The sequence below is a fragment of the Prionailurus bengalensis genome, chromosome C2 (genome assembly GCF_016509475.1).
Source record: "Prionailurus bengalensis isolate Pbe53 chromosome C2, Fcat_Pben_1.1_paternal_pri, whole genome shotgun sequence".
NCBI lineage: Eukaryota > Metazoa > Chordata > Mammalia > Carnivora > Felidae > Prionailurus > Prionailurus bengalensis.
In genome coordinates, this window is record NC_057350.1 from 159,404,491 (window position 1) to 159,416,652 (window position 12,162).

At 36.0% G+C, this 12,162-nt stretch overlaps 1 protein-coding gene across 1 annotated transcript in view; it reads left to right on the forward strand.

Moving 5' to 3' along the window:
• The window catches only part of TOPAZ1 (testis and ovary specific TOPAZ 1), a 103,122-nt gene that overhangs the window by 55,502 nt on the left and 35,458 nt on the right, over nucleotides 1–12,162 (forward strand). The window lies entirely within an intron of this gene.

A 12,162-nucleotide genomic window follows, 5' to 3' on the forward strand; every position in this document is an offset into this window, starting at 1 on the left:
GCAGTCTCCTCACTCAGCACCAAGCCCAGTGTCAGGCTTGATCCCACAACCCTGGGATCAGGACCTGAGCTGAAATCAAGAGTCAGATGCTCAGCCGACTGAACCACCCAGCTGCCCCTAAATGTAAATATTCTAATTATAACAATTAAATGACAGCAGTTGGCAGAGTAGATATAAAAGCACGATCCAACTATATACTATCTATAAGAAATTCACTTCCAATATGAAGATATAGGTAGGTTGAAAGTTAAAGCATGGAAAACGATATACCATACAAATGGTAATTTTAAAGAAAGAATGTGAATGGCTGTATTGATTACGGGTAAGATACACTTCAGAGCAAAGAAAATTACCAGAGACAAAGAAGAACACTGCATAATAACAAAATCGTCAGTACACCAAGAATGCTTAGCAATCTGAAATGTGTATGCAGCAGACAACAGAGCTTCAAAATATGTGAAACAAAACTGATAGAGCTGAATGGATAAAATAGACAAATCTATAATTTTAGTTGGAGACTCTATAATACCAAATTACCAAAGAAGATAGTAAGGAAGGAACAAAGGAACTACAAAATAGCCAGAAAACAATTTAACAAAATGCCAGTAGTGAGTCTTGCCTATCAATTATTACTTGAAATGTGACTGGATTAAATTCTCCAAATGAAAGGCAGTGTCTAAATGGATTAAAAACAAGATCCAGCTCTATGCCACCTTCTAGAGACTTACTTCAGCTATAAAGATACATATACGCTGAAAGTGAAGGGATGGAAAAAAAAGCTGTTCCATGCACATGGAAACCAAGAGGGCAGGATATACTTTTTCTGAGAAATACTAGACTTTTAAGTAGGAAGAGACAAAGTCATTATATAAGGAAAGGAGTCAGTTCATCAAAGGGTATAACAATTGTATGAGGCACCTGGGTGGCTCAGTCAGTTGAGTGTCCGACTCTTGATTTTGGCTCAGGTCATGATCCTGGGATCATGGGATTAAGCCCCGAATCAGGCTCAGCACTGAGTGTGGAGCCTACTTAACATTCTTTCTCTCTCCCTCTGCCCCTCTCCCTGGCTTGTGCGCTCTCTCTCTCTCCCAAAATAAAAAGATAGATAGGGAATATAACAATTGTAAATATATATATATACACACACACCCAGCATCAGAGCAGCCTAATATCTAAAGCAAATATTAACAGATCTAATGGGAGAAATAGACACCAGTATAATAAAAGTAGAGGATGTCAGTACTTATTTCAACAATGGGTATATCATCCAGCAGAAAATCAGTAAAGAAACATGTGACGTGAACTACACTTTAGACTAAATGGACCTAACAGATATATACAAAACAATTCCATCCAACAGGAGCAGAACAGACATTCTTCTGAAGCACATTCAGACCATTCTCAGGATAGATCATATGTTAGTTCACAAAACAAGTAAACAAAATTTAAGAGGATTGAGTCAAGTATCTTTCCTGATTACAATGATATGAAACTAGAAGTCAATAACAGGAAGAAAACTGGAAAACCCACAGATATGTGGAAATTAAACAGATACTCCTAAACAACCAGTTAATCAAGGAATAAATCAAAAGGGAAGTAAAAAAAAAACCTTAAACAAATGAGAATGGAAATGCAACATACCAAAATCTATGGGATACAGCAAAAGCAGTTCTAACAGAGACCTTTATAGTGATAAATGCCTACACTAAGGAAAAAGAAGGATCTGAAACCTAACTGAATATGTACCTCAAGGAAGTAGAAAAAGAAGAACAAACTAAGGTCAGGGTTAATGGAAGGAAATAAAGATCAGAGCAGAAATAAGTAGAAACTAGAAAAGCAATAGAAAAACAAAACCAAGGGTTTGTTTTCAAAAAGATAAAATTGACAAACCTTTAGCTACACTAAGAAAAAAGGAGAGATGGAGCAAAATACAAAGGCTATTAAAAGACTAAGAACGGTTACACACCAACTGATTGGACAGTCTAGAAGAATTGGATAAATTCCTAGAAACCTACAACTTGCCAGGTCTGAAACATGAAGAAATAGAAAAATTGAACAGACAGTTTTGAGTAAGGAGATTAAAAATCTTTCCATAAAGAAAAACCCAGGACTAGATGGCTTCACTGATGAATTTTACCAGTTAAGGAAGAGTTAATACCAATCCTGCTCAAACTCTTCCAAGAAATTGAAGATGAGGGGACACTTCCAAACTCATTTACAAGTCCAGTATTACCCTGATACCAAAGTCAGACAAAGGTACCACAAAAACTGAAAATCACAGGACATTTTTCTTGATGAACATAGATACAAAATTCTCAACAAAATATTCCCAAACCAAATTCAACTGTGCATCATACACCAAGATAAAGTGGGATTTGTCCCTGGGATACAGTAATGGTTCAACATGTGTAAATCAATAAATATGATATGTCCCATTAATAGAATGAAGGATGGATATCAAATGATTCTCTCAGTAGATGCAGATAAAGCATTTGACCAAATTGAACATCCTTTTGTGATAAAAACTCTCAAAAAATTATGTATAGGGAAAATGGTACCTCAGTATAACAATGACCATATATGACAAGGCCGCAGCTAACATACTTTACAGTAAAAAGCTGAAAGATTTTTCTCTAAGATCAGGAACAAAGAAAAGATGTCTACTGTAACCACTTATGTTCAGCACAGTGTGGAAGTCCTAGGTGGAGTAATTAGGCAAGAAAAAGAAATCAGGGGTGCCTGGGTGGCTCAGTTAGTTAAGTGTCCGACTTGAGCTCAGGTCGTGATCTCATGGTTCACAAGTTCAAGCTCCATGTCAGGCTCTGTTCTGACAGCTCAGAGCCTGGAACCTGCTTCAGAATCTGTGCCTTCCTCTCTCTCTCTGCCCCTCCCCCACTCACACTCTGTCTCTCTCAAAAGTAAATAAACATTAAAAAAATTTTTTGATGGGATCTCATCAAAATAAAAAGCTTCTGCACAGTGAAGGAAACAGTCACCAAAACTAAAAGGCAACTGACAGAATGGGAGAAGATATTTCCAAATGACATATCAGATAAAGGGCTAGTATCCAAAATCTATAAAGAATTTAATCAAACTCAACACCTCCCCCCCAAAAAAAATCCAGTGAAGAAATGGGCAAAAGACTTGAACAGACACTTCTCCAAAGAAAACATCGAGATGCCCAACCGACACGTGAAAAAATGCTCAACATCACTCATCATCAGGGAAATACAAATCAAAACCACAATGAGATACCACCTCACACCTGTCAGAATGGCTAACATTAACAACTCAGGCAACAACAGATGTTGGCGAGGATGCGGAGAAAGAGGATCTCTTTTGCATTGTAAATGGCAATGCAAGCTGGTGCAGCCACTCTGGAAAACAGTATGGAGGTTCCTCAAAAAACTAAACATAGAACTCCCTATGACCCAGCAATTGCACTACTAGGCATTTATCCATGGGATATAGGTGTGCTGTTTCGAAGGGACACATGCACCCCCATGTTTATAGCAGCACTATCAACAATAGCCAAAGTATGGAAAGAGCCCAAATGTCCATCGATGGATGAATGGATAAAGAAGATGTGGTATATATATACAATGGAGTGTTACTCAGCAATCAAAAAGAATGAAATCTTGCCATTTGCAACTACGTGGATGGAACTGGAGGGTATTATGCTAAGTGAAATTAGTCAGAGAAAGACAAAAATCATATGACCTCACTCATAGGAGGACTTTAAGAGACAAAACCGATGAACATAAGGGAAGGGAAACCAAAATAATATAAAAACAGGGAGGGGGACAAAACAGAAGAGACTCATAAATATGGAGAACAAACTGAGGGTTACTAGAGGGGTTGTGGGAGGGGGGATGGGCTAAATGGGTGAGGGGCACTAAGGAATGTACTACTGAGATCATTGTTGCTAACAATCATATGGTAACTAATTTGGATGTTAATTTCAAAAAAAAATAAAAAAATTTTTTAAAATTTTTTTAAAGAAAAATAAAAGACATTCAAATTAGAAAGAAAGAATTAGAATTGTCTCTGTTTGCAGATTACGTGATCCTACATACAGAAAACCTTAAAGACGCCACCAAAAATCGTTAGAACTAATTAAGTAAAGTTGCAGGATGTCATATCCACATACAAAAATCAGTTGCGTGTTGAAAAAGCATTTGACAAAATGCAGCATCCATTCATGATAAAAACCCTCAACAAAATAGGTTAGAGGGAACATACCGCACCATAATAAGGGCCATATATGAAAAACCCACAACTAATACCATCCTCAATGGGGGAAAACTGGGAGTTTTCCTTTTGCAGTCAGGAACAAGACAGGAATGTCCATTCTGACCACTGTTATTTAACATAGTATTGGAAGTCCTAGCCACAGCAATTAGACAGCAAATTGGCAAGGAAGAGGTTAAACTTCCACTATTACATGCAGATGACATGATACTCTATACAGAAAACCCAAAAGACTCTACCCAAAAAATTGCTAGAACTAATACATGAATTCAGCAGTCTTAGAATATAAATTCGTTGTACAGAAATCCATTGCATTTCTATATACTAACAATAAAGCAGCAGAAAAAGAAATAAAGGGATGGATCCCATTTACAATTGCACCAAAAACCATAAGATACCTAGAAATAAACCTAACCAAAGAGGTGAAATTTCTGTACTCCGAAAACTATAGAACACTAATGAAAGAAAGTGAGGAGGGCAGAAGAAATGGAAAGATGTTATTTTGATGGTATCTTCTCAGAGCTAGAACAAACAATCCTAAAATTTGTATGGAACCACAAAATATCCCAAGCAGTCAAAGCAACCTGGAAAAAACAAAGCAAAGCTGGAGGCATCACAATTCTGGACTTCAAGTTATAGTACAAAGCTGTAGTGATCAAAACAGTATGGTACTGGCACAAAAATAAACACATATTTCAATGGAGCAGAATACAAAAGTCAGAAATGAACCCACAACTATGTGGTCAGTTTTCAACAATCCAATTGGGAAAAAACAGTCTCTTTTACAAATAGTATTGGGAAAACTAGACAGCAACATGCAAAAGAATGAAACTGGACCTCTTTCTTACACCATACACAAAAATAAATTCAAATGGATCAAAGACCTAAATGTGAGACATTAAAATCCTAGTAACCTCTTTGACCTTGGCCATAGCAACTTCTTACTAGATACATCTCCTGAGGCAAGGGAAACAAAAGCAAAAATAAACTATTGGGAATTCATCAAAATAAACTTCTACACAGCAAGGGAAACAATCAACAAAACTAAAAGGCATCCTACAGAATGGGAGAGGATATTTGCAAATGGCATATCTGATAAAGGGTTAATATCTAAAATAAATGAAGAACTTATAAAACTGAATATCCAAAAAATGAATAATCCAGTTAACAAATGGGCAAAAGACATAATTAGACATTTTTCCAAAGAAGACATATAGATGGCCAACAGACACCTGAAAATATGTTCATCGTCACCATCTAGGAAATGCAAAGCAAAACTGCAATGAGATGTCACTTCACACCCGTCAGAATGGCTGAAATCAACACACACAAAAAAACAAAACACACATTTTGTGTGTTTAAACATATTCACATATTAAAATATGTTCATTATCACTTACCATCCAGGAAATGCAAAGCAAAACTACCAATTTTCACACCTGTCAGAATGACTAAAATCAATAACCCAAAAACAACAGGTGTTGGCAAGAATGTCAGGAAAGGGGAACCCTCTTGCACTGTTGGTAGGAATGCAAACTGGTGCATCCACTCTGGAAAACAGTATGAAGTTTCCTCGAAAAGTTAAAAATAGAACTACCCTACGATCCAGCAGTTGCACCACTAGTATTTACCAAAAGAATATAAAAATACTAATTCAAAGGGATACAGGCACCCTGATGTTTATAGCAGCATTATCTACGATTGCCAAGTTATGGAAGCAGCTCAGATGTCCATCAGCTGATGAGTGGATAAAGAAGTTGTGGTGTGTGTAAAACCTTGGCTTGTGAGGAACTTGTTCTGTGAGTGTTCCACAAGATGAGCAAACATTTCTAACAAATTTTAACTTGATAAACGAGTGATGTCTTGCAATATGAGTAGTATGCAATGCTGAATGTCACATGATCACAACTTAGCCATTGGTTCTTCTCTGTCTCGCTGCAGATTGTGTGTGATCATCTCTCATACTCGGATGCTCGGTCTCAGGCCACAGTGTTTGGCAGAAATCAGTGATTTTTCAGAACGCTGGAAGGTGCCCACAGCTGGTACTACTAGTGTGTTTTTTGTCACTTCAAAGCACCTATGGATAGTCATTTGCTTTTGCATACAAGAGTATGCCTAGGAATGCTTTGCTTCATTCTGGGTCAGGCTTCCTGCAGATACAGACCCTTTCCTCTGCTGTCTCACTGCCTGTTACATTAAATACAGTATATGACAAGAGTTTATTAATACTGTACTGTAGTCAACATGTGTGAGCATATACAATGGCCCCCATGCAGAAAAAGGTTGAAAAGAAAGGCAGTAAGAAGATAATTACAATGGAAGTAAAAAAGGAGAAGTACAGATGAGGTATGCACGTGGCCAAAATTGCAAGATTTTATAAGAAGTCTATGTCTATATCTCGTTTGCAGAGGAGGAGGAGATAAAGGTATCCCTCATTTCAGATGAGATTAGGGAAATGGGTAAAATGTGAGAAACAGTGCAAGATTTTGGAGAAAAGCACCACCTGATGAAGGCTTTAGCAGTGCAAGCGATGAATCTGTTTAACGACAATGCAATGTTACATTTCCGCAGAATCCTCAAAAGGAGGCGAAAGCAAGTGTGCTTGGAAAGGTTCCTTGTTAAAGTTGCATGAAAAGAAAAAGATTCCACAGAACCAATAGGTGGCAGCAATTCCGTTAGAAAGTCATTCTATACAATAACCCTCCTCTCTCTTGTCTTCCTCATACCAGCCACAAAGGTTTACAAGGGGAAGTACAGATTAATTTGTTTATTTTTCTTTATATTTTGTATTTTCTTTTTAATTTTATATTATAGTACAGTATTGTAATCATTTTTATATGAATATTTTTGGGTTGTGGAATGAATCATCTGAGCTTCCATTATTTCTTGTGGGGAAATTGACTTTCATATACAAGTGCTTTGCATTACAAGCATGTTTCTGGAACAAATTATGCTCGCAAACCAAGATTTTACTGCATGGGGGTGTGTGTGTGCGTGTGTGTGTATGCATGCAATGGAATATTATTCAGCCATAAAAAAAGAATGAAATCTCACCATTGCAACAATGTGGATGGAACTAGAGAGTATAATCCTAAGTGAAATAAGTCAGAGAAAGACAAATACCATATGATTTCACTCATATGTGGAATTTAAGAAACAAAACAAATGACTGTAGGGAAAAGAAGAGAGTGGCAAACCAAGAAACAGACACTTTGTATAGAGAACAAACTAATGGCTACCAGAGGGGAGATAGGCAGGGGGATGGGTTAAATAGGTATGGTGATTAAGGAGGGAATTTGTGATAAGCACCCAGTGTTGTGCAGAAGTGTTGTATCACTAAATTATACACCTGAAACTAACATTATACTGTGTGTTAACTAACCGGAATTCAAATAAAAACTTAAAATAAAAATTTAATAATTAAAACACAAAGTTGCATCTCTATATACTAATAGCGAAGTATTCAGAAAAATCAAGAAAACAATCCCCTTAACAATAACCTCTTAACAAATAAATTTACTGAGGAGGTGAAAGATTTATACATTGAAAACCATGAAACTGATAAAAGTAATCAAAACAAAAAAAATAAAAAGATATTCTGTGTTCATGGATCGGAAGAATTAATACTGTGAAAATGTCCATGCTACCCAAAACTAACTATAGGTTCAATTCAATTCCGATCAAAATTCTAATAACATTTTTTTTACAGAAATAGAAAAAACAATTTTAAAATTCATATGGAGCTACAACATACCCTGAATGGCTAAAGCAATCTTGAGCAAAAAGAACAAAGTAGGGTATGGTGTATATATACAGAATATGTATTATTCAGCCTTTAAAAAGAAGGATATCCTACCATCTGTGACAACACGGATTAACATGGAGTACATTATGCTAAGTGAAATAAGGCAGTCACAGAAAGACAGATCTGTATGATCTCACTTGTATGTGGAATCTGAAGAAGTCTAACTCAGCAACAAATTAGAATAGTGGTTACCAGGAGATGGGGATGGGAGCAGATGAGATGTTGGTCAAAGGGTACAAACTTGTAGCTGTAAAATTAGTAAATTCTGGAGACCTATTTTACAACATAATGACTATGGTTAATCATAACGTATTGTGTACTTGGAATTTGCTGAGAGATGTATTGTGTACTTGGAATTTGCTGAGAGTAGATCTCGTGTTCTCACCCCCCCCATACACACACACTAGATGAGGTGATAAATACATTAACTATCTCAATGGTGACAATTATTTCACAATGTATATACATTTAGTAAAACATGTTGTGTATCTTATATACAGTTTTTATTTGTCAACATGCCTTGGTTTAACTGGGGGAAAAGTGTCAATAACAATGCTAACTAGCAAGGGTTTAGGAAAAGTGTCTCTTATATGTTTTGGTGGGAATGTAAAATTATATAGCCATTATGGAAAAGAGTTGAGCAGTTTCCTTAAAAACTGAACATATAAAAATCAAGTATAGCATTGAACTACTGGGCATTTATTGTAATGAAATGAAAACTTGTACTCAAAAATTTGTGTACAAACATTCATAGCAGCTTTAATTGTAATAGCCAAAACCTAGGGGGAAAACAGATGTTCTTCAACAAGTGAATGAACAGTTCAGTTGTGGTACATCCATACCAAGGAATACTACTTAGCAATAGAAATCAACAAACTATTGAAACATGAAACAAATTGTTCTCAAAGAAATCATACTGAATTTAAAAAGCCAATCTCAAAGGCCACATGCTACGTGGTTCTATTTATATAACATTCTCAAAATGAAAAAGCTGTAGATTTGGAGAACCAAGTATGGTTGACAGGGGATGGGGATAGGGGTTGGGGGGTGAGTATAAATGGATAACATGAGGAAGTTCCTTTGTGGTGATGGAACAGTTCTATATCTGTATTGTGGTGATGGTAACATGAATCTATATATGGGATAAAATTGCATAGAACTACACACCCACAGATGAATGCATGTAAAAAGTGGTGAAAACTAAATAATATCTGTAGCCTAATTAACAGTATTGTAACAATGTCAGTTTCCTAGTTTTTATGTTGTTCTACAATTATGTAAGAAATCATCATTGGAAGAAGCTGGATGAAGAGTACCAGGACTAGGTACTATTTTGAAAATTTCTGTGAGTCTATAATTATTTCAGTATAAGTTTTTTAAGGGTAAGTACATATGTTAGATACAGCCCAGAGGGCTCTACCAATTTGTATACGTGGTATGTATATATACATTATGTTTGTATAGATAATGTTGTATTCACGGTGTATATGTTTGTATATGTGGTGTGTGTATATACGTATTTTGGTATATGTGCATATATGTACCTGTCGTGTGTGTGTGTGTATACATATATGTACACACACAGATATATATCCATATATCCATATAGCCAGAAACTTCAGAGATTATTCAGCACAGCTTTGCTAACATAGTGTGTCATACTTTTTTCTAGTCTGTTAGGTAACAAATGGTATTTCAGTGTTCTGATTTGCTTTTCTTTTACCATAAATGAGTTTAAAACTTTTCTTTTCATGTATTTGAGGGCTGTTTTTATACTTTTTGTTGTGAATTGTCTGCTCGTGTCCATTTTTCTATTGGATTCTGGTGCTTTGTTCCTTAATATTTTTTTCTAGTTTGTCAGTTGTCTTTTGAATTTGTTTATGGTTTTTACCATGCAAAAACTTTTATTTTTATTCAACCTACATTATCAATCTTTTTTTTTATTGCCTCAGTTTTGAGTCATAGTTATTTTTTATTGCATCTGAATTTTGAGTCATAATTTACCTAAACCAAGGTTTTAGAGAAATTCACCCATGTTTCCTTATTTATATGGTTTCATTTCTATAGTTAGGTTCTTTTTTTTTTTTAATTTTTTTTTTCAACGTTTTTATTTATTTTTGGGACAGAGAGAGACAGCATGAACGGGGGAGGGACAGAGAGAGAGAGGGAGACACAGAATCGGAAACAGGCTCCAGGCTCTGAGCCATCAGCCCAGAGCCTGACGCGGGGCTCGAACTCACGGACCGCGAGATCGTGACCTGGCTGAAGTCGGACGCTTAACCGACTGCGCCACCCAGGCGCCCCTATAGTTAGGTTCTTAATCTATTTGGAGTTTATTCTTATGTGTGGTATAAGATACAGATCTAATTTTTTTTTCCATTGGTTGTCCCAGTTTTCCCAGCACCATTTATTTAACTTGAGTGATTTGAAATGCTACCTTTATCAAATACTAAATCTCATATGTGTTTGGGTCTGTGTCTGGACTTCGTATTCTATTCCACTGGACTATTTGTTTATTTGTGCACCAGTTCCACAGTATTTTAATTATAGAGGCTTTAGTAATATGTTTTAACATTTTGTGGGGATAATCCCCTGTGAAGTTTTTCTTTTCCATGTCTCTCTTGCTCTTCTTGCATGTATGTTTTATTGCCTGTAAGTAGTTTGTCTTACCTAACTGCTTTGGCTCCTACCTCTAGTACAGTATTGAATAATAATGGATAGGGCCACCTGGGTGGCTCAGTCGGTTAAGTGTCCGACTTCAGTTCAGGTCATGATCTCATGGTTCATGAGTTCAAGCCCCGCTTCGGGGCTCTGACATCTCAGAGCCTGGAGCCTGCTTCAGATTCTGTGTCTCCCTCTCTCTCTTTCCTCTCCCCTGCTACCACTCTGTCTCTCTCTTAAAAATGAATAAACATTAAAAAAATTTTTAAATGAATAATAATGAGTAATAATGGATATGGTGGACATCTTTTCATTGTTCCTGATCATAGTGGAAATCTCTAGAATTTTCTCATTAAATACAATAATAGTAGCTTTAGGACTAAGATATATGTATTTAATCACTCTAAGAAAGTGTCTCTCAGTCCCTATATTCATAAGTGAATTGATGTTGAATTTTATCAGTCTTTTTTAATATCTATGGAAATAATCATGATTTTTTCCCTTAGATTTATTAATATGGTATATGATATTGATGGATTTTCTAATACTGAAGTTGCCTTACATTTGCAAAATAAATACCACTCTGTCATGGTGTATCATTTTCTTAAGATGGTCTTGGATTCTGTTTGTCAATATTTTTAATTTTGTGGTAAAATACACATAATATTTACCATCTTAACCATTTTTAGGTGTACATTTCAGCAGCGTTAAATACATTCACATTTTTGTGCAGCCATCACAACCATCATCTGCGTAACTCTTTTCAATTTTGTAAAACTGATTTGCTTGTTAATATTTTATCTAGCTTTTTTCATCACCGTTATAAGTGATATTGTTCTGTACTTTTATTCCGCCTTTATCTAGTTTAAGTATCAATGTTATTTATACTTGATTCATGAAAAGAATTAGGAATTCCATTAAAAAAATTTTTTTTAATATTTATTTATTTTTGAGAGAGAGACAGAGTGTGAGCACAGGAGGAGCAGAGAGACAGGGAGACATAGAATCTGAAGCAGGCCCTGAGCTGTCAGCACAGAGCCGGATGCGGAGCTCCAACTCACGAACCATGAGATCATGACCTGAGCCGAAGCCGGACGCTCAACCGACTGAGCCACCCAGGCGCCCCAAGGAATTCCATTTTAATGCTTATAGAGCATTATAAGTTAATTTGTAGAGCATTGAGACTAATTATCAAAACTAACCCCATAATTTGATGTACAGTAATGGCACCCTCTTCTTCCTTTTTTCTTCTTTTTCTCTTTCCAGTTGCCAAAGGATGTTTCTTCTTCATTTTTGTCGTTTTTTTCTTTCCCAGAAGCTATGCACTTTATAAATTGTGTTCTTTTTTTTTTTTTTTTCAAAAAAATTTTAAGTTGATTTATTTATTTTGAGAGACAGCACAAGCAGGGTGTGGGCAGAGAGAGTAAGAGAGAATTCCAAGCAGG